This window comes from Heterodontus francisci, chromosome 36 (genome assembly GCF_036365525.1).
Source record: "Heterodontus francisci isolate sHetFra1 chromosome 36, sHetFra1.hap1, whole genome shotgun sequence".
NCBI lineage: Eukaryota > Metazoa > Chordata > Chondrichthyes > Heterodontiformes > Heterodontidae > Heterodontus > Heterodontus francisci.
This window is the reverse complement of record NC_090406.1, coordinates 43,193,506-43,217,337: the sequence shown is the minus strand read 5'-3', so window position 1 is coordinate 43,217,337 and position 23,832 is coordinate 43,193,506. Positions and strand designations below refer to the sequence as shown.

General features: G+C 43.8%; 1 protein-coding gene across 4 annotated transcripts in view; it reads left to right on the top strand.

The window, feature by feature from the left end:
• Nucleotides 1-17,189: 17,189 nt before the first annotated feature.
• Nucleotides 17,190-23,832, top strand: part of LOC137351782 (E3 SUMO-protein ligase PIAS4-like) — a 132,335-nt gene continuing 125,692 nt past the window's right edge. For 2 of the 4 annotated variants that reach the window (XM_068016606.1, XM_068016604.1), the window contains exon 1: nt 17,191-17,319. The gene's annotated coding sequence lies outside the window, so the exon portion shown is untranslated. Of the gene's footprint in view, nt 17,320-23,832 lie in introns of all 4 variants that reach the window. The other 2 variants (XR_010969570.1, XM_068016605.1) reach the window with 2 other exon arrangements.

The window sequence follows — 23,832 nt, the reverse complement described above, 5'->3', positions numbered from 1 at the left end:
GGTGCAATCCTTAGCTAGGCCTTCAAGCCCCAGAGCTGCTAGAGAGTATCCTGCAAAACTATCTTCAGTCTCCCCCAGTGAAAGTCAGCAGTCTTCCAGTCAGCAGCCGTGCTGCAACTACTGCATAGGAGCACTTGGCCAGGCTAAGGCAACTGCAAGACTGGCACTAAGAGAGTTCACAGGCATGAGTAATTGAGTATTCTACAGAGTATTGGATATGTTGTTGGATAAAGTTGATATGGAATGGTTGCTTTGTGGTAGCTTTTATTTCAGGATTGTGGCCAAGAGGCCACTGTGATGATCCGTCACAGAGGAATGGTAAAATGTGGGACTATTGAGTACTGGAGATCTGGGGTTTCATTCAGAGGAACCGGAGTCTAATGATGTTCTCACATTCAGCGTGCCTGGAACATGGATGTTCTAGCAGCCTCCTCCTCCTCTTCCATCTGAAGTGCTTGCCAAACCCCTCAAGGCAAGGGCTGTACCCTCATGGCAAGGTTGGGGAGGGTGCAACAGACCACCTCAAATCTGGGACATCCGCTCTGGCGAGTACTGGAGGACTCCTCCAGAGCGGTCAAGGCAGCGGAACTGTTGCTTCAGCATCCCGATGATCTGCTCGATGACTTTCCTCGTGGTAGCAAGACTCTCATTACATGTGCTGGCCATGTGTGGTTGGGTTGTGGAGGGGAGTCATCAGCCAGGTTTAGAGTTGCCAAGTAGCTAGCCGGTGGTTCAACATGGTGGCTGAAAGAGTGCACTGGCATAGCATGAAGGGATCATACTGCTGCCAGGATAGCAGGCAATTACCAGCATGATGTGCTGGGCATGGTCACACCCAACTGCACATTAAGTGAATGGTACCCTCTGCAATTTTAGTACATCTCACCATTGAGATGTAGTACCTGCAAAGCCATGTGTGTGCAGTCTATAGCACCCTGCACCAATGAGAAACCCATCCCTCCCGCCTCTCTCTGTTTAGATGCCAGGAAAGAGGATTTCATCATCATCTCTGTTATGAACCTTTCTCCACCTTCTCCTCCCTCTGTGAGCAGCTGGTCATCTTTACTGCCTCTGTTCCATCTCCCTCTGATGCTGCAACACAAGGAACCTGCAACTATAGCCCCTAGGAGTAGGAGCAAATGTGCCCTAGCAGGTCTGGCGTCAAATTAGTGTTTTATCAATGACTGATGTCATGATCTGCCTACTCTGCATACTTCTGATGCACACATATTACACCCATACGAACGCCCTCAACATTTAAAACTACCATGATTGTTTTGAATGGCGAAGCAGGCTCTATAGGCCATATGGTCTACTCCTGCTCCTATTTCTTGTGTTCTTGTGTATCGACACAATGGAGCCGAATTTTGCAGCCATAGAATCTTACAGTACAGAAGGAGGCTATTCGGCCCTTCATACCTATGTTAGCTTTATGAAAGAACTCTCCAATTTTGTCCCACACCTGAGCATTCCCCCCATAATCCTACAAATTAGTTCTCTTTGAGTACACATCCAATTGCCTTTGAAAGTATCCTGTTCACTGTTTAGTACATTGCCAAGTTTTTTTTATCATCCAAAAATTTCAAAATTGTACTACCTATACCCATGACCAGGTCATTTACATATCACAATAAAAGCAATTATCTGAATACCGACCCTGGGGGCCCCACTGTATACTTCCCTCCTGTCAGAAAAACATCCATTCACCACTACTCTCTGCCTCCTTAGCCAATTACTTACCCAAGTTACCACCATCCCTTTAATACCATGAACTTCTTTTCACCAAAAATGTCTGTTATGTGGTGCTTTGTCAAGTGCCTTTTGAAAGCTCATATATACATAGAACATAGAACAGCACAGTACAGGCCCTTCGGCCCACAATGTTGTGCCGAACCTTTAACCTACTCTAGGATCAAACTACCTACATACCCTCCATACTACTATCATCCATGTACCTATCCAAGAGTCGCTTAAATGTCCCTAATGTATCTGCTTCTACTACCACCGCTGGCAGTGCATTCCACGCACCCACCACTCTCTGTGTAAAGAACTTACCTCTGACATCTCCCCGAAACCTTCCTCCAATCACCTTAAAATTATGCCCCCTGGTGATAGCCCTTTCCACCCTGGGAAAAAGTCTCTGGCTATCCACTCTATCTATGCCTCTCATCATCTTGTACCCCTCTATCAAGTCACCTCTCATCCTTCTTTGCTCCAATGAGAAAAGCCCTAGCTCCCTCAACCTTTCTTCTTAAGACATGCCCTCCAGTCCAGGCAGCATCCTGGTAAATCTCCTCTGCACCCTCTCTAAAGCTTCCACATCCTTCCTATAATGAGGCGACCAGAACTGAACACAATATTCCAAGTGTGGTCTAACCAGGGCTTTATAACCAGCATAACCTCGCGGCTCTGAAACTCAATCCCCCTGTTAATGAAAGCCAACACACCATACGCTTTCTTAACAAGCCTATCAACTTGGGTGGCAACTTTGAACGATCTATGGACATGGACCCCAAGATCCCTCTGTTCCTCCACACTACCAAGAATCCTGTCTTTAAGCCTGTATTCCGCATTCAAATTCGACCTTCCAAAATGAATCACTTCACACTTTCCAGGTTGAACTCCATCTGCCACTTCTCAGCCCAGCTCTGCATCCTGTCAATGTCCCGTTGCAACCTACAACAGCCTTCCACACTATCCACAACTCCAGCAACCTTCATGTCATCAGCAAACTTGCTAACCCAGCCTTCCACTTCCTCATCCAAGTCATTTATAAAAATCACATATACATCTTCTATGCTACCTTCATCAACACTCTGTTACTTCATCAAAGATTAAGAGAGATTAATAAGGCCATAAAAAAGCAAAGAAAGCACTGGCACTCATTTCTAGAGGGATAGAATTGAAAAGCAGAGAAGTATATGTTAAACATATATAAAATCTTGGTTAGACTGCACTTGGATTACAGTGTATAGTTCTGGTCTCCATAATGTAAAAATGACAGAGGCATTGGTAAAGGTGCAAAAAAGATCCACTAAGATGATATTAGAACTGAGAGGATATAATAACCAGGAAAAACTGAACAGGCTATGGCTCCTTTCTCTAGACCAGGAAAGGCTAAAGGGTAACCTAATATGGACCTTTAAAATTATGAAAGTGTTTCATAGGGTAGACATAGAGAAAATGTTACCATTTGTGGGTGGATGTTCAAAGTAATTAATATAAGATAGGGAATTCAGGAGAAACTTCTTTACCCAAGTTGTTAGAATGTGGAATGCACTACCACAAGTAGTTGAGGCAAATAGCATAAATGCATTTAAGAGTAGGCTAGAGAAGAACATGAGGGAGAAAGGAATAGAAGGTTATGCTAATAGGATTAGATGAAGAGGGGTGGGAGGAGGCTTGTATGAACCATAGATGCTGGTATAGACAAGTTGGGATGAATGGCTTGTTTCTGTACTGTAGACTCTGAGAGGGAATTTTAACCCCAAGGAACAGATGGGAGCTAAAGATTTCTGATTTTTAGAGCAGGAGCACATCCTGGTTCCAATGTGCCCACTTCCTCGTTTAACAGAGGTGTGTTGGCATACCGGAGATAAACCTACTCGCTGAAGTCAGGCAGTTATCTATTGGTGCAATTAACATCCTTAGGTGATGTTAATAAGATATTTTAAGCCGCGCTCCAAACTTTACTTCAACAGCATATTTTTTCCAGGTCTCGGGAAAGTGACCAGAATAACGGAGGTGGGGTTGAGCAGTAGTTCAGGTGGGTATTTAAACTTGTCCCTGTTCAATCTGAATAAAACCACAATTATTGCAGTTGCTGTCTCATTTTCCTCTGCCAAATGTTTGGCAGACAGGGTTTGTGTGGATACAGCTTTTTTTCAACATTTCAGAATTTCAAACTGACAAGATCAGGTGGGAGGTGCCTTGGTTGTGTTTGAAAGCACATCAGAAAAGGAAGACCATCACCATCCCTGGCAGTGACGACATTCTATGGTGGGTTCAGCACATGTACAGGAGGGAGATTGATGTCACAGGAGGCACCGCCCATGTCACAGGGTTTACAGACAGGGGTTCAGCTTCCTTGACCTCTTGGAAGAGCAGTGCTTCTGCAGGTTAAGATTGTCTAGAATTATGGTGGTGTGTTGCATCCTGCACAACATTGTGCAGCAGAGAGGATTGTAGGTGGAGAAGGATAAGGGGTGCAGCATTTATCTTCAGATGGAGAACAAGGAGGAGGAGAATGAAGATGAAGAAACCCATCACTAGAACGGCTGCTTACTTTCCTACCCGTGATGCCTTAATATTGAAAAGGTTCACCTAGGTTCACCACCAACACCAAACCACCCCAACCCAACCCCCCCGCCCACCACCACTTTCCACTAAACAGTTCTTCAACCGTTCAGCCACCCATTACACATTCCCCAATGGGTCCCGGCCTGTATTAACATTCATCATGTAACAAGAGAAAGGCTGAGTTGGCCCTCAAGACACAATAATGGGCAAGAGGTGGAAGTGATGAAAGTCATTAAATTTTATGTAGCATTAATAAAAAAACATTTTGTCAAACACCCTTGGTGATTAACAATTTCTTCAACTTACACTTCCTACCATTTCTATGTTGTGCATCCTGTGTTGCTTCAGCAGAGGTAGAGGCAAAAGCTCAGATCCATGCTTTGACTACTGAAATGCTTTTGACCTACTTCTTCTGGGTTTAGGAGTCTCTGAGAGCCCTACCAAAGACTGTTCCACCTTTGCAGGGGCAGACATGACCGTTGGGAAATGAGATAGCATGTTGAGTACTGGCTGAATGGTGTGGACAGGCAATAGGTGAGAAGTGGGAATGCTTTGAGTGGAGTACCCACTTCCATGTTCCCTTTTGCCACCATCCCTTTCCTGGGCCAGTGTCACATCATTCATACCACTTTGCTGGAGAGCAGCTTGGTGCAGATCAGTGACACATCATAAAGCTGTAGATAAATGTATCTGTCATTTTGAAAAAGTTGGCAGATGAGTTGTCATCCAACGCCCGCATGGACTGATTTGAGAGCCTTGCTTGGAGCACCATGGAGGCAGGACCTCTCTCCATGACAGACAGACAGCCCCACAATTCCCCGTACCAATGCACTAGTGATTGAGTTGGACTCCACTATTGTGGAAACTGAGAGTGGCAGGTCTGTTAGTAGCTGCTAATTTGCTGAGGCACCTCAAGAATTCTCCTTCTCAATGAAAGCCTCCAGGATTCAGCATCTGTGAACAGTTGAATGAGCTTAGGGAGAATTCTGCTCCCCCAACACAGACTCTACACAGCTGTCTCTGCCACCAGTGTCTTATCATGCTCATTTGTGAGCTGTGAATCAGCAAGTAAAAAACCCAACTAACTCTCTAACTGGACCCACTGAGTGCGAGCATCTGTGCTGGGACACGGTTGTATGTCCATAAAACAATTCTTTAACATTAGAGCATTATTGAATGTAGCTCTTTAAAACAAACTTACCTGTCTCGAGGGCACCTCGGCTTTGAGGCGTCCTTTTCTTCATGCTGCAGCCTCAGAAGTGGCCACCTGTAACGGTGGCTCTGCCAAGGTGCAGGCCCTCTGATTGGACTGGCAGCTCTGGGAGACAGTCCCAACTGCGGCCTGTTAATTGGCTGCGACCTGCAAAATCCCACCGTCCTCCGGCACGGGGTCAGCTCCCGCTTTCGGCCCCAGCAGCAGGATTTCTGCTGTGATGGCAAAATTCAGCCCTATATTTTTAAAAATTTATTTATGGGAAATAGTCAGCCATTAAGTTGAAAATTTTTCTTTAACCCAAAGCTCCTTCTAAAAACACTAGATTTATAAAAAATGTGTCGAAGGCATCACGCAAGAACATTCAGTGGCATTTGATGTCTGCCTTGGCTTGCATTTTCTGCCTCCCTTCCTCAATCACACTTATTTTACAATACTCTGACAACCCAGAATGAATGATGGACAATCTCTTGTTTAGTGAATAAATATTGCATTATTTCATGACATCCAGTGTATAGAATGTGCACATGTAGAGTGGGGAGTTTCTTTTTATTTGAAGGTTCCTTTATACCCCACTTTTATGTATGATATGTTGAGGGGGCCTTTATTTCTCAGGCCCCCTTTATATACATTTTGAAAATAACTTTATTAAAGTTGAATAAATAAAACAAAACTTAAATTAAAATTCGATTTTTGGCATCGATGATGCACTCTAGCCCCTGCGGTGCCCACCGGTCGCAGAAGGCCTCAAGCATACCGGCGGACACCGCATGCTCCTTCTCTAGGGACACCCGGGCGCGAATGTAACTACGGAAGAAGGGCAGGCAATCAGGGCAGACGGACACCCCCAGCCCCCCCCCACCTACCCCCCGACGGCCCACAGCCTGGACCTGTGAATTGCCACCTTGGCCAGACCCAGGAGCAGACCGACAAGGAGATCCTCCTCCTGGCCCACACCCCGCCGCACCGGGTGCCCAAAGATGAGGAGCCTGGGGCTGAATTGCAGCCAAAACTTGAGGAGCAGCACCTTTAAATATGCAAACAGAGGCTGCAACCTCACATACTCTACATATACGTGGAACACGGACATGTCCAGGCCGCAGAAATTACAGGCGGCCTCGGAGTCCATGAACCTGCTTAAAAGTCTATTGCATGGGACTGCCCTGTGCAGCACCCTCCACCCCAGGTCCCCGATATAAAAGGGGAGGACTCCTGTGTAGAGAGACCTCCACTGATGTTTCCCTTCACCGCCAGATGGCAGCATGGACCACCAGGGCGTGTCCGGCCGGCTGACAAGGGCGAGGAAGTGGAGAGTGTGCAGGAGCAGCTCTTACAGGAAACCCCTCCATGCTGTCTGGAATGGCACAGATGGCATTTCCAAGGGACAGCTCGGGTTGTGCGGGACCAACTCCGAGGAGGGTTTTGGGGCCTGGGCCCAAAGAGCAGTTCTGGCTGAGCAGGGGTCAGTTCGGCTGGGAGCGCTCTGCACTCCCGAGCCCCCTCGTCACCTGCATGTTCCAGGCTCTGAATAGATCCCAGTAAAGGACAGGCAACTTCCCTCAGAAAGGCGCAGCTAATGTTCTCCGCCAGGAGCTGCATGTCCTCTTGAAGGCAGTGCCCCGGCGGAAAAAATGTGTCGCCAGCGCACACCATCTGGAACTTGCAGTTCCAAGCTAAAGTCACTAGGTGGTACTGCAGCACGTCAGTTAAACACAACAGGTTGGTCAAGAAAGATTTTGGATCAGACCTATAAATTGCCCCCAGTGTAGGGAGGTGATAGGGAATATGGGATTACTGTAGGGTTAGTATAAATGGGTGGTTCTTGGTCAGCACAGACTTGGTGGGCCGAAGGGCCTGTTTCAGTGCTGTATCTCTAAATAAATAAATAATTTTGGCTTCCAGGTTTTGTGTCTCCAACATGTGCACCCGTATGCTGTGATTTCAGCTGTATTTAAAGGAACAGAGCACAAATGGAAATTGGAGGTATTCAGTAAGTTTGGTTGACATGGAACGAGGATAGCACCCAGATTGAATGATGCCAGTCTGGAATTACTGCTGGATGCAGTCAGGAGGAGGCAGGACATACTTTTATCCAGAAATGGAGGAGGTAACCTGCTGCAGTCACCAAGAAGGTGTGGTTGGAGGTAGCTGAGGAGGTGAGCAGCAGGAACATTGTGCTCAGGTCATGGATGCAATGTAGAAAGTGGTTTAATAACCTAACCAGGTCAGGAAAAGTGAGTACATTTGCTGAATCAACTGAGTCATCCTCTGTTTTAACACCTTCCCCTCACCCTGTCTTGCTAAAAGGTCTCATCACTCCTCACACCATCTCAACTTTCAACAGTGTCCAGCCTTCATTTTCTATGCACTTTATCACCTTCCCATTTATCCATCCGCCCCAATTCTTATGCAATGTGATGCATCTTTCTCACAGTCACCCTCACGGACTGCACTGAATCCATTAGCTGAATCATCTTCACTCACTCACAAGTCTGTTTTCTTGTTCCTTGTACAGGAAGAGAGCATAAAGAGCAAGGGAGAGGGACAGTACTGGATGTGGGTCGCTACAAATAGTACAGTTCACAGATGTAGAAGCGGATGCCCTAGAGATAAGTGGTATGTCTGTCACTGCCCCAGATACCACAGGTGTTCTTATATGCAGACGATAAAGATGCCACTGTACAGGGTTAATTCTCCCACCCATCGTCAGTCAGTCCTTCTGAGGTGAAAGCTAGTGTCAGCATAATGTCAATTAGACAATCTAGGCTAAGGTAAAGTCAGGATGAGCACCCACCCTCATTTCTATCTCCTAAACTCTCTCACATTTCTTCCCTCATGCAGACATTGACTCTGGTCGGGCACAAACCAAAAGCTGCCTGGTATATTTTCTAAAGGAGTCTAGAGAGTGATAGTAAGAAAAAGTTTACTCAAATTACTATAAATTGAAGAGGGTAATTTTAACGCCTAAAAAACATGGATTTGGTTTAGGTGGAAGGTTAAAATGTTAATAAAATCTGTAGCAGGAACCCAACCGGCCTAATTCTGGTTTTAACAGAGGCAGGATGAGGGACAGATTGGGTTCCTGTTTCTCATTTTAAAAAGTCCACAGCATTCGGAACTCGTACCCCTGTTCCGAAACATCGCCCCATCAAATATCACAGCCAAAGTGTGTGGATAGAACTAGAAGTCAAAAGTTCAGATTTGTAACTGGTAATTTTAGAACAGGTATCAGGAAATTCTTCTTTGTGTAAGGAGTGATCAACATATGGAATTAACTTTTGTGGAAGCAAAAACCCTGGAATCATTTAAAAATTTTTTAGATGCTACAATTGGGGCGCGGGGGGAAAATATTAAAATCTCGCTGGATGGTTAAAATAAATGGGCCAATGGCCTTCCTCATCCATAATTTATCTTGGGAATAAGGGAAGACATAATAGATAGCTTGAAGGCCTGTTTAAATTCCTTAACCTATGACAGCTTTCATCCAAGCACACTGCTGGAATTGGCGGAAAAGATTAAAAAGTGAGCAAGGGGTGAACCTTTGTGACCTGCAAGTCTTACTTCAGCAATCATCTGGAAGGAGAGCTGGCATGGCTTCAGAAAAGACAAAGTGACCAATTTACTGTATTTCTTTGAGGAGGTTGCATATCTGGTGGATATGGTGAGGTTGTGGAAGCTACTTAAATTATAAAAAGGCATGTGACACTGTCCCACATAGACTAATTCGTCATGAGATAAATGGCAAACTATTTGGTTGGATTGTTGAGCGGCTGTATTATAGATAGTGTGGGAAAGTAGGAGTAAAAACTGGTTGCCGATGAACTTCCACAAGGTCAGTTTTAGGGTAGTTGCATCCCATTGTCTTACAAGGCCAATTCAAATACAAGCATCTTATGTGTTCTTATATTTGTATATTTTTAAATTGACAGCTCCATGAGTTTGAGACAAATATTAAAACATTGTGTTTTGGTCAGTTTTTTTGAAAGCATTTCTCTTGTCCAATCTGAGTATTCTTGTCTCAAGCCATGAGAACAAGATGGTGGGGGGGGGATCTGTGAACTGTCAGTAACAAACTCCTAGGTAAAGGTTAATACTCAGGGACCCTGTACCTGGTCCAGTGTACATTGCAGTTTAGTGTAGGCATGACTGTTATAATTTTCTGTCTTAAAAGAGAGATAATTACCATGTAATTCTGCAATGTGTCATTTGGTTCTGTTCACTTATCCATTTACTATTTAATAAATCCGTTTGCCCGTTCGTAGCTAAAGGCACACTCTAATGAGTGCTCACTCCAATTACTATTTTTATGTTGTATTGTTTAGCGTGAAATTGCATACTGCTGCAAGAATTTCTACTGGAAACTCTTCTATTCATGCTCCAGCAGTGTTAAGAGGAGTGGGGACTGGTCTAGTGTATTCATGGCAGGACTCATGTAGGAGCAAGGCTGAGGGACAGGCCAGATGCACCCTGATTATCTTAGTCAGCTACCAGTGATACACTAACCAGGGGCGACAAGCATCGCCTGGCACATATAGATAGAGAGGGGAAACCCAGAAAAGCTATTTAAAAGCTAAACACAGAGAACCATACCTGTGCGTCCGATGCACCTTCCGTTTTCCTCAACCAAGGATTCTTCCGCACCATGACTGGCAGGGCCTCAATTATGTCCAATCCATTTTCCACAATTCTGCTCTTACCCCTTCTCCTCCCTACCAGAACGTCCATACCTTCCATCCCACTGCCTCTACATTCAACAGATCATCCTCCACTATTTCTGCCACTTTCAGGGTGATGACACCACCAAACATGTATTCCTCTCCCTCCCAGCATTCCAAAGGGACTGTTCCCTCCATGATATCTTGTTCCATTCCTTAATCCCCTACTGTTCCCATGGCAACATACCATGCAAGTGCAGGAGATGCAACATCTGCCCTTTTGCCTTAGTCTTTCCCACTGTCCCAGGACTCAAACACTCCTTCCAGATGAAACAGTGATTCACTTATACTTGTTTCAATTTAGTATACTATATTCATTGCTCACGAAGCAGACTTCTGTAAGCTGGGGAGACTAAACGCAGATTGGGTGACCGCTTTGAAAGACCCCGAAGTTTCAGCCACTTCTCACTTTAATTCTCTGCCCCACTCCCACTCTGACCCCTCTGTCCTCGGCCTCCTACACTGTTCCAATGAAGCTCAATGAAAGCTCAAGGAACAGCCCTTCATCTTTTGATTAAGCATTTTAAAGCCTTCCAGACTCAACATCAAGTTCAACAATTTCAGATCATGACCTCTGTCTTTGAAACAGCAGCTGTTGGTGATGATTCTGTTTTTCCCAATGTACACCTATTTAGACCCATCTCTTCTATCTTTATTTGTCCTATTACTGTCTCTTTTTACTTTAATGCATCATTGGTTTTGTCATTTAATCCTTCCTGCCTTCCACCCCATCACAGACCTTCCTTTTGTTCTTTCCCCATTCCTGTGGCCTCTGTATTTGCTTAAAACCTGTTATATCTCCAACTGTTTCCAGTTCTGACAAAAGGTAATCGACCTGAAACACTAACTCGGTTTCTCTCTCCACTGGTGCTGCCTGACCATCTGAGTATTCCCAGCATTTTCTGTTTTTATTGTAGGAAAACGAGGCACAGGTTTAAACTGGTGTTTGGCAAATTTAAGACGGATATTGGGAGGTTCTTCTTCATATAAATAGCAATCAAAAAATGGAATGAATTGCCAGGTAGCATACTGGAGGCATTTAAGAAATGGCTAGGTGCTATGTTAAGATGACTGTAGGATCTCTCTCAATGAGTAACTTGAAGATGGGCTGAATGACCTTTCTCATCTGTTATCAAGTAATCCTGTGATACATAGCCACATCTTTTTAGAAGTCCCTCTTGGGTGCTGCGTTCACAGTTTTACATAGTTTACTGTACATAGGTACAGTATCACCCATGAGCTGTCAGTAAACTGTCACCCTGAACTTCAGAGGAACAGAACTTTAAAAGAACAATTGGCACTTCATGGTTGTCCAATCACTTCTGTACCATGTAAAGGAATACAATGTGAATTCTATATGCAAAATTTACTTTTATTATATTCTATAATAACCAGCTCTATAATTTAACAGTTAATGTTAAATACAGTATAAGGATAAGGATACTAAAAATAAATTACTGGTGGTTTACATTTCATTAATTTACCAAGTTCTGCTCAACGTTCACCTGTACAATTTCTATTTGCCAGATTCTGTAAATATTCTATTTAATGTTAATTCAGTGCGGTACTGAGGAAGTGCTACAAAAAAGATTATCTGGTCTCCTTTATATCATTGCTGTTTGTGTGACATTGCAGTTTAAAATTATATACCACGTTTGTCTACAAAAGCAATTCATTGGCTGCACTGCACTTCAGGAGGCATCATAAGGATATGAAAGGCACATAAATGCAAGTTTATCCTTTCATTAAAACTGAATAAATTGTCCAATGAAAATGAAATTGATGTTGCAATAGCCTGATGACTTTTTGATATTCATAGCTCCAGTACAGTAATCACAAAAAGTCCAGCACTTCACACTTTTTCTCCATTAAATTGCATCTGCCATGTACTGCACTGGCGTGTCAGCCTAGGTTTTGTGTTCAAGTCTCCAGAGTGGGACTTGACCCCACAACCATCTGATTCAGATGCAAGTGTGCTACCACTGAGCCTGACACCAAATCAAGTGTATTTTTTTTTTCATTCCCCAAAATCTATCTTTTTTAATATTTTAAATCCAGAAGTGCGTCTCTCCCTCTGGCTCCAATTACCTGTCCCTGCTTGTCCTACAATTCCTGGTACCCCATACAACGCTTCCCCCATGTGCTTACTATCTTTGCCAATTTGGCAACACTAGGAATCAAGCACTCTACTTCTGAAAGTGTTCATAATTCTGGCCATTCAATCCTCCAGATATTGTAGACCTCTGGCTTCCAGGCCTGTTCGAGTGTTCATAGGAACAGGAGAAGACCATTTTGCCCCTTGAGCCTGTAACGGCATTCAATGAGATTATGACTGCACTGCAACCTAACCTTTTCCCCATATCCCTTAATACCTATGGATAAAAAAGATATATCAATCTCAGTTGAGATTTACAATTGATCTAGCATCAATTGCCATTTGCGGGAGAGAGTTCCAAACTTCTAACACCCTTTGTGTGTAGAAGCATTTCCGAATTTCACTCCTGAAAAGGTCTGGCTCTAATTTTTAGACTATGCCCCCTAATCCTAGACTTCCCAATCAACAGAAAAAGTTTCTATCTACCCAATGTTACCCTTAATATCTTGAAAATTTTAATCAAATCACCCCTTAACCTTCTAAGTTACAGGGAATGCAACCCTAGTTTATGTAATCTCTTCTTGTAATTTAAACCTTGGAATCTAGGTATCATTCTGGTAAACCTATACTGCAGTCCCTCTAAGGCCAATCTATCCTTCCCAAGGTGTGGTATCCAGAATTCCTCACAGTAATCCAGGTGTGGTCTAATCAGGGCTTTGTATTGCTGAAGCATAACTTTCAAACACTTGTATTTTAGTCTTCTAGATATAAAGACCAGCATTCCATTAGCATTTTTAATTATTTTCTGTACCTATTCATAACATTTTAATGATCTATGTACCTGGATCCCCAAGTCTCTTGAGACCTCTACTGTTTCTAGCTTTTCCCCCCATTTAGAAGGTACCCTGTTCTATCCTTTTTAGGTCCAAAGTGGATGACCTCACATTTGCCATAGTTTTGCCCGTTCACTTAATCTATTAATATATCTTCTCAATTGTATGCTTCCATTTACACTACTTACAATGCCACCTAACTTTGTGTCATTGGCAAATTTGGATATATAGCGTTCTATCCCATCATTCTAAGTCATTAATAAATGCAGTGAATAGATGAGGCCCCAACACAGATCCTTAGAGGACTCCACTAGCCACATTCTACAATTATTTCTATTTTCTGTCTCATGTCGCTCAGCCAATTTCCTGATCAGGTCAATAATTTGCCTTCAATTCCATGGGCTTCAACTTTAGTTACCAGTCTCTTATGGGGGACTTTATCATTTGCTTTCTGGAAGTTCATATAAATAACATCCATAGACATTCCCCTGTCTGTTACTTTAGCCACCTCTTCAAAAACAATCAGATTTGTCTGGCATGACCTACCCTTTACAAATCCATGTTGGCTCTCTCTAATCAGCTGAAAGTTTTCAAGGTGTCCAATTACCCTATCCTTAATTATAGACTCTAGTAATTTCCCGACAACAAATATTCGGCTAACTGATCAATAATTCCTGCTTTTCTTCTTTAACCATTTTTAAAACGCAGGGTAACACATGCAATTTTTCAATCTAAAGGAATGGTTCCCGGATCAAGAGAACTTTGGAAGATTATAGTCAAGGCATCTGAATGTTCTTACCTGGGATGGAAAGCATCTGGTCCTGGGGATTTGCCACTCTTTATTGCCATTACTCTTATTTTGCTTATGCTAATTTTGGTGAGTCCCTGTCCCTGATACAATATTAGCTTGCTTGGGATTTCCGGCAAGCTGACTCCTTCTTCTGCTATAAATACTGATTCAAAGTAATTACTCAGCATGTCCTCCAATTTTCATTGACAATATCACTGTTGTCAGTTGTAAAGGGGTCCACATTGCTCCTGACCACCCTCTTTTCCTAATATAATTGTAAAATTCTGTGTGTTGATTTTGACATTCTTTGCAAGTTTCTTTTCATACTTCCTTTTTGTAGATCTTACTATCTGTTTTCTCATCCTTTGCTGTTCTTTGTATCTCTCCCATTTTCCAGGATCTGTGCTTTTTTTGCATTTTTGTATGCTTTTTCTTTTAGTTTTATGGTATCTCTTATCCCTTTAGTCGTCTATAGCTGCTGCACTTTTTGGCAAGTGGAGCTCTTGCACCTTACAGTTATAAATTAGCTCTGCATCATATTAAATTATTTTTTGAACATCTCCCACTGATCTTCTGTCATTTTGCCCATTAACAGACTTGCCCAGCTTACTCTGGACAGTCTGTGTCTCATCACATTGACGTCAGCCTTATGCTAAATCAAGAATCTTAGCAGCTGTTTCACATTTCTCCCTTTCAAACACTACACTGAATTTGATCATAGTATGGTCACTATTAGATAAATGTTCACGCATGGTTAAACTGTTAACTAAATATGACTCATTGCTCATTACGAAATCTGACCTCTTGTTGGTTCTAGCACATATTGTTGCAAAAAACTATACTGGACACACTCAAGTCTGCTTGTCCTAATCTATATGAAAATTAAAATGTCCCATTAAAGTCATTCTGCCTTTGCTATATGCTTGTCTAATCTCTGCATTTATGCAATCTACTACTTCACAGCTGTTACCAGAAGGCCTATACACAACTCTCACTACAGTCTTAAATGCTTTTCTACTTCTTAATTCTACCCATAAAATCTCCACTGCCTGCTTACCTCTTGATATATCCTCTCTTACCACTAAAGTGACTTCATCCTTAATCGCTAATGCTATTCCTCCCCTTCAAGAATTTTCCCTATCATTCCTGTAGATCTTATAACCTGGTATATATATATATTTAGTTCCTGACCAACTTAAAGCCACTTCTCAGTAATGGTTACCCTGTCATAATCTCCAAATTCAATCTGCATTTGCAATTCATTCCTTATACTCCAAGTATTTGTATAAAGAACACTTATTTGGGATACACACCCTAACCTGTCGTTCACTCTAATGTTTTTCTCACATGTTTCTTATTTCTCTCTCCTGGTTTAATCACTTTACATCTTTTAGTTTTCTCTTTACCTGTGTTGCCTAAAGCACAACTTCTGACGTTGCTCTACTCTTTTCCTTTGTTTTTGAATGATTATTTATATTATATTTTCCACCTCAGCCTTACTCTCCAACACCTCCACCACCACCACCCTAAACATTTACTAAAGTCGTTATGACTGTCCTATCTATCTTTTCTACTAGGATGCTGGTTTCAGCCCAGTTCAGGTGGAGCTCATTGCAATGGTGCAGTTCCTTCCTGTCCCAATACTGGTGCCAGTGTCCCACAAAATGGAACCCTTCTTTCCCACACTACTCTTTCAGCCATTTGTTCACCTCCCTAATCCACTTTTCACCATGCCAATTTGCAGGTGGCTTAGACAATAATCCAGAGATTATAACGGTTGAGGTTCTGCTATTTAATTTAACTCCTAGTTTCTGGTGCTCTCCAAATAGGACCTCTTACCTACTCTTCCCTATGTTATTGGTCCCAACATGGACCACAATGACTGGATCCTCCCCATCCCTCTCCAACATCCTTTCAAGTTGGTTTGAGCTGTCCCTCACCCCGGCACCAGGAAGGCAACATACCATGAGGGACTCTCAATCCTGCTTACGAAGGATGCTCTCTGTCCCCCTAATTATTGAATTCCCTACAACTACATTACTCTTCCCCTCCTCTACCCTCCCCTTTAGACAGTCTCCTGCTCCAAGGTGCCATGGTCTGCATTCTGGTTGTCCTTCTGACAGTCTTTATTCTCATAGGTAGGAAGTGCATTGTAGCTGTTGAATAGGATCCTCGTTCTCTATCTGACGTGAATTCCCCTTACACTGTATATTATCGGTCACACCTTGTTAAGAGGTGCAGAATGTGGTAGGTGTGACTGATGAATTCCAATTTACACTGTACATTAAGTTGGAGAAACCCTGATACATAGGGGAGAGGAAGCAGTATTTGGACAGTTTGTTTCAGACTCCAGTCACACCTACCCTCTTGACGAGGTGCAACCAAAGTCTGAAACAAACTGTCCAAATATTGCTCCCTCTCCCCTATGTATCAGGGTTTCTCCAACTCAAACTCCAGCTCAATGATTCTGTGCTCGACAGATTTGACAGAGACATCTACTGCAGTTGTGTTTACTCTAGAGAACCTCACTGTCCCCTAACCCCCACATAATGCAGTCCAAAAACACAACTTGCTCTGCTATATCTATGTCTAGATTATTTATATTTACTTTTTAGTAAGTTTTTTTTCCTTTTCCACACACTAATTTAGACTAAGCATTAAAATACTGGACAAAAATCTTGAATGCTTGCTGCCTCAAGCTTGCCCAAATCAGTACAGTATTGAAAGCAAAAAGTAGCATCTCCTTCTCCCTCTGTACCGAGTTCCCACAGCCACCGTATTCCCAATTTTTACACTCTGCTTACGATGCAGCCTTTTTTCGACCACGCTCAAAACGACTGCAACCATCGTGCACCAGTCCTCAAACCCGAAATCTTGTAATTACATCACGCTTAAAAACAAAAGCTCAAGTGGCTTTATCCATTAAGCCAAGCAGCATTCCCAGTTATTCCTTGGCCATCTACTCTCTTCATCTAAGTGAGGGGTGCTTGTCCCCTCCTGCTTGCTGATGGTTGTAATTAGCACCTATTGCATCAGGGCTCCTGCTCTCAGTCCAATCTCCTCCAATTCTTTGCGTGCCATTCCATATGAATCCTTAGCTGGGATCTTCCCTTTCTGTGCTCGCCAGTCGGTGATTACTCCATTCACTGTAATGGGCGGAAAATCGCGGTGTGGCGAGGGCACGGGTGGAAATCCTCAGCCTCTATGTCAACAGCAGCCTGGCACGCTGTAGTTGCGGGCCTCCGGGCAGCGGTGGCGCTACCGCGCCAGGCCCCGGTTACTGGGCGGCGTTGTCGGGCTCTCCGGCAGCGGAAAGACTTCAACCTTCCTCCCTGGGCATAACTTCAGCCTAGAAACCTGCAAGGAAAAAAACCGTAAGAAACCGATTTACATTTTACATCCGCTTCCTGCTCTCGCTCATCCGCAAATTTCCTAAAGATCAAAGCCACCCCACCCGAAAAGAGTAAAGTCCCGGTCCCGTGAATCCTCTGACGCCGCCGCTGAGAGTGAGCGTGGATCTCGGGCCTCGGACACTCAAACCCCGCTCGTTTTTGCCGCTGCCCGACTCCGGTGCAGTGAATAAGCAATCAGAGGGGCTATCATCCGCCTCCCTGCGCTGGGGCCTACTCCAGCGGCTCCGCTTCCGGGAACCGGCTCTTCGGTCTCCGGAAAATAGCTAAACAAAAGGTCACCTGCCCGACCCGCTTCCGCCTGTGAAAAAAACTGTTCCTCAACCCTTGATATTTTCATCCCTGACAGTTTTATCATTTTTTTCATGTTTCCTCTCGTACTTTGAGGGTTTTAAGAAAAATATTCAGATGCATACATGTTATTGTTCCATGATGACAGTTGTTTTGGGGTCTGGTCAGTACAATCCAACTCTCCAATGAGTCTGTTGGGTGTTTCATGGATAGGTTGCGCTCAGGTGCCAAGCGGATGAACTAAAAGCTGACAGCTCAAAAATATTATACAACTGAAAAGCAATCCTGAATAAATGATTTTGTTCAAGGCAACTGCATACATTAATATTAATAAACATAGAAAATACTAGAAAGGTCAGGCAACATCTGTGGAAAGAGAAAGTGTTGATGTTTCATCAGAACTGGCATTTTTTTTTTACAGTGCATTTCAGACTTTTTATATTTAAGGACCAATTATGCAATTCAGTTTGGTTTTTGTGAAAAATTATATTTCTTTACTTCCTGAATAATATATGAAAAGAAATGGGAATGCAGTAGGACATGAATTCATGATTACAGCTGCAGCAATGCCCAATATTCCAGCATTTGTATTATATACATATCATCTGCAGTCCTTCTACATCCAGTCGTGAATGGTGGCGGACAACAAAGCTGAGGAGGAGGCTCTACAAACATCCTCTTCCTCAATAATGGGGAAGCCCAACATGTCAATGCAAAAGGAGTGGTGCAGTGGTTAGCAGCACAGCCTCACAGCTGCAGCGACCCGGATTCGATTCTGGGTACTGCCTGTGCAGAGTTTGCAAGTTCTCCCTGTGACTGCGTGGGTTTCCGCCGGGTGCTCCGGTTTCCTCCCACAGCCAAAGACTTGCAGGTTGATAGGTAAATTGGCCATTGTAAATTGCCCCTAGGTGGTAGGGGAATTGAGAGGATGTGGTAGGAATATGGAATTAATGTAGGATTGGTATAAATGGATGGATGGTTGATGGTCAGCACAGACTCGGTGTGCCAAAGGGCCTGTTTCAGTGCTGTATCTCTAAATAAATAAAAGACAAGGCTGAAGCATTTGTAACTATCCTCAGCCAGAAGTGCCAAGTGAATGACCCATCTTGGCCTTCTCCTGAGGTCCCCAGCATCACAGAAGCCAGTCTTCAGTCAATTTGATTCACTTCAAGCGATATCAAGAAATGGCTGAAGGTACTGGATACAGCAAAGGCACTGATAACATCCCGGCTGGAGGACTGAAAACTTGTGCGCCAGAACTAGCCGCGCCCCTGGCTCAGCTGTTCCAGTGCAGCTACAACACTGACATCTACCTGACAATATGGAAAATTGCCCAGGTGCGTGTTCTCCAGAAAAGCTGGATAAATCCAATCTGGCCAATTACCTTCCCATTAATCTATTCTCAATCAGCATAGTGAAGGAAGGTATCATTGACAGTGCTACCAAGCAGTACTTATTCAGCAATAACCAGCTCACCGATGCTCAGTTTGGGTTCTACCAGGGGCACTAGACTTCAGACCTCATTTCAGTATTGGTCCATACATTGATTAACAGCTGAATTCCAGAGATGAGGTGAAAGTGACTGCCCTTGACATCAAGGCAGCATTTGACGGGGTATGGCATCAAGGAGCCCCAGAAAAATTGAAGGCAATGGGAATCGGGGGGAAAACTCTCTGCTGGTTGGAGACATACCTGGCACAAAGGAAGATGGTTGTGGTTGTTGGAGGTCAATCAACTCAGCCCCAAGACATTGCTGCAGGAGTTCCTCAGGGTAGTGTCCTAGGCCCAACCATCTTCAGCTGCTTCATCAGTGACTTTCCCTCCATCATAAGGTCAGAAGTAGGGATGTTCTCTGATGATTGTACAGCGTTCAGTACCATTTGCAGCTCTTCAGATACTGAAGCAGTCAATGCCCGCGTGCAGCAAGACCTGGATAACATTCAGGCTTGGGCTGTTAAGTGGTAAGTAACATTCACGCCACATAGGTGCCAGGCAATGACGATCTCCAACAAGAGAGAATCTTACCATCTCCCTGTGACGTTCAATGGCATCACCATCATTGAACCCCCCACCACCAACATCCTGGGATTACCATTAACCAGAAGCTTAACTGGACCAGCCACCTAAATGCTGTGGCTACAAAGAGCAGGTCAGAGGCTGGGAATTCCGCACAGAGTAACTCACTCCTAACTCCCCAAACTCAGTCCACCATCTACAAGGCATAAGTCAGCAGTGTGATGGAATACTCTCCACATGCCTGGATGAGTGCAGCTTCAACAACACTCAGGAAGCTCAACACCATCTAGGACAAAGCAGCCCAACTGGCACCTCATCCACCACTTTAAACATTCACTTCCTCCACCACCAGCGCACTGTGGCTGCAGTGTGTACCATCTACAAGTTGCAGTGCAGCAACTCGCCAAGGCTCCTTCGACAACATCTTCCAAACCCATGACCTGTACCACCTAGAAGGACAAGGGCAGCAGATGCATGGGAACACCACCACCTGCAAGTTCCTCTCCAAGCCATTACTTGGTCAAAAACATGGAACTCTCTCCCTCACAGTACTGTGGGTGTACCTACACTACATGGACTGCAGCAGTTCAAGAAGGCAGCTCATGACCACCTTCTCAGGGGCAATTAGGGATAGGCAACAAATTCTGGCCTTGCCAGCAACGTTCACATCCCATGAATGAACAATAAAAGAAAGGAAAAAATACTGAAGTGCACAAAACTGCCATTTTTGCAGGATGGATTTAGAAATATTTGAAGGAAGAATTCAGTGCTGAAATATGCAATTCACATCCTCAGGATGTCCCAATTAATTACTTTTGAAAGGTAGTAACATTGGTGGCAGTCAATTCATACACCGCAAAATATTTTAGACCCAATTAAGGCAGCAGCAGGGCCTTGATTTAATGTCTCATCCGTGCACCTCTAACAATGTAGTAGTACTTCACTGTTAAAGTGTCAGCTTTGACACAAGGATAACACCGACCTCTGATTCAGAAGGGCATGGGTTTATGATCTACTGTAGGATTTGAACACATAATCTAGGCTACCCTTTAGTTACAATACTGAGGGGGTGCTGCATTGTCAGAAAGTACTTTCAGATGGGACATTAAATAGCTGGACATGAAAGATCTATTTGAAGAAAAGCAGGGGAGTGTTTCCTATGTCTTGGACAATATTTATGCCTCAACCAGCCTCACCAAAAACACATTAGCTGGTCATTCATTTCATTGCTATTTTCTAGGACCTTTGGGTTTAAATTGACTGCTATGCTTGCCTACAAAACAAATAACTCTTAAAAATTAACTACTGTAAAATAATTGTGCAAAATTTGTATAGGGGTATTCTGCAGCTATACTATTCCCAGGAAATTTTGATTTTTGACATCTGGTTGGTGCATTTTCCTGCCCTCTAAACACCCTTTGACATGCAGGTTCATATTTTCATCCCGGTGAATCCCTTTCCCTTTCTGCATTCAGGATATATCTTTGTGCACCTAATATAGAGGTAGACAGGGTGCACAGCAAGGTCCTGCAAAGAGCAAATAAGTTGAATGACCAGTTAATCTGCTTTTGGCGATGATAGTTGAAGGAGGAAAGTTTGTTGGCCAAAGCACCGAAAGAACTCTGCACTTCTTTCAGTCGATCTTCACATCCATCAGAACAGGCAATCAGTGTCTTAGTTTGATGTCTCAATTGAAAGATAGCACCTCTGACAATGGAGCTCTTCAAAAGTACTGCACTGAAGTGTTAATTTACCAATGTAACATCATCCAAATAATTTGATTGTGTGAAGCATTGAGAAATTTCAATGTAATTAAGTGCTGTATAAACAGAAGTTTTTTTTAAGCTAAGACCAATTAACTGACAGTGCTAGGGAGTTGGATGAAACAGGCTTGAGTGAGATACATTCCAGTGCACTACCACAGTGCTAAATGGGACAGATTCAGAACAGATCTCGCAGCTCCATACTGGGCGTCCAAGATCTGCAGTGCACCAACATCAGCAACCGAATTGTACTCTATACCACTATCTGTGACCTCACGGCCTGGTGTATCCCTCACTCTACCATTGCCATCAAGCCATGGGATCAACCCTGGCTCAATGAGGAGTGTAGGAGAGCATTCCAGGATCAGCCCTAGGTATACCTGAAAATGAGGTGTTAACCTGGTGAAGCTACAACACAGGATTGCATGCATGCTAAACAGCGGCAGCAGCATGCTATAGACAGAGCTAAGCAATCCCACAACCAATGGATCAGATCAGAGGTCTGCAGTCCAGTTGTGAATGGTGGTGGACAATTAAACAACTAAGAGGAGAAGGAGACTCCATGAATATTGCCATCCTCAACGATGGCGGGGCCCAGCAAGTGAGTGCTGAGACAAGACTGAGGTGTTCACAACCATCTTCAGCCAGAAAAGCCAAGTAGATGATCCATCTCTGCCTCCTCTGAGATCCCTCTCTTCACAAAAGCCAGTTTTCAACCAATTTGATTCACTCCACGTGATATCAAGAAATGGCTGAGTGCACTGGATACAGCAAAGGCTATGGGCCCCGTCAACATCTAGCTATAGTCCTGAAGATTGGTGTTCCAGAACTAGCTGTGCTTCTAGCCAAGCTGTTCCAGTAGAGCTACAAAATTGGCATCTGCCCGAAATGTGAAAAATTGCCCAGGTAAGTCACGTGCACAAAAAGCAGGCCAATCCAATCCAATTCAGCCAATTATTGCCCATCAACTACTTTCAATCATCAGCAAAGTGATGAAAGATGTCATTCATAGTGCTATTAAGTGGCAATTACTCACCAATCAGTTGCTCACCAATGCTCAGTTTGGGTTCCGCCAGGACTGCTCGGCTTCAGACCTCATTACAGTCTTGGTCCAAACATGGAAAAAAAAACTGAATTCCAGAGGTGAAGTGAGACTCTGCTTGGCATCAAGGCAGCATTTTACCAAGTATGGCATCAAGGGACCCTTGTAAAATTGAAGTCCATGGGAATCAGAAGGAAAATACTCCACTGGCTGGAGTCACACATGGCCTCAAGGAAAGATGGTTGTGGTTGTTGGAGGCCAATCGTTTCAGCTGCAGGACATCAGGGCAGTGGCCTAGGCCCAACAACAACAACGTATTTATATAGCAGTTCAACATAATAAAATGCCCCAAGGTGCTTCACAGGAGCATTATGAAACAAAATATGACATAAAGCCACAAAAGGAGATATTAGGTCAGATGACCAAAAGCTTGTCAAAGAGGTAGGTTTTAAGGAGTATCTTAAAGGAGGAAAGCAGAGAGGCGGAGAGCTGTAGGGAGGGAATTCCAGAGATTAGGCCCTAATCAGCTGAAGGTGCAGCCACTGGTGGAGCAATTAAAATCAACGATGCTCAAGAGGCCAGAATTAGATGAACGAAAATAAAAGGGTTGTGGAGCTGGAGGCGATTACAGAGATATGGAGGGGCAAGGCCATGGAGTGATTTGAAAACAAAGATGAGAATTTTAAAATCAAGATGTTGCTTGATCAGGAGCCAGCATAGGTCAGTGAGCACAGGGGTGATAGGTGAACGGAGCTTGGTGTGAGTTAAGACAAATGCAGAAGAATTTTAGATGACCTCAAGTTTACGGAAGATAGAATGTGGGAGACCAGCCAAGGGGTGTGTGGAATAGTGAAGTCTAGAGATAACAACGGCATGAATGAGGGTTTCAGCAGCATATGAGCTGTCAGAGGCGCAGTTGGGAGATGTTATGGAGGTGGAAATAGGCGGTCTTAGTGATGGCGTGAATATGTGGACAGATGTCCATCTTGGGATCAAATATGACACCTAGGTTGCGAACAGACTGTTTTAGTCTCTGACTGTTGCCAGGGAGAGGAATGGAGTCGGTAGCTAGGGAATGGAGTTTGGAGCAGGGACCGAAAACATAGGCTTCAGTTTTCTAAATATTTAACTGGAGGAAATTTCTGCTCATCCAGTAATGATGAGCATTACTAGCAGTCTAATAATTTAGCAATAGTGGAAGAGTCAAGAGAAGTGGTGATGAGGTAGAGCTGGGTGTTGTCAACATACATGTGAAAACTAATGCTGTGCTTTTGGATGATGTTGCTGAGGGGCAGCATGAAGATGAGAAATAGAAGGGCTCCAAGGATAGACCCTTGGGGTACACCAGAGGTAATGGTGCAGGAG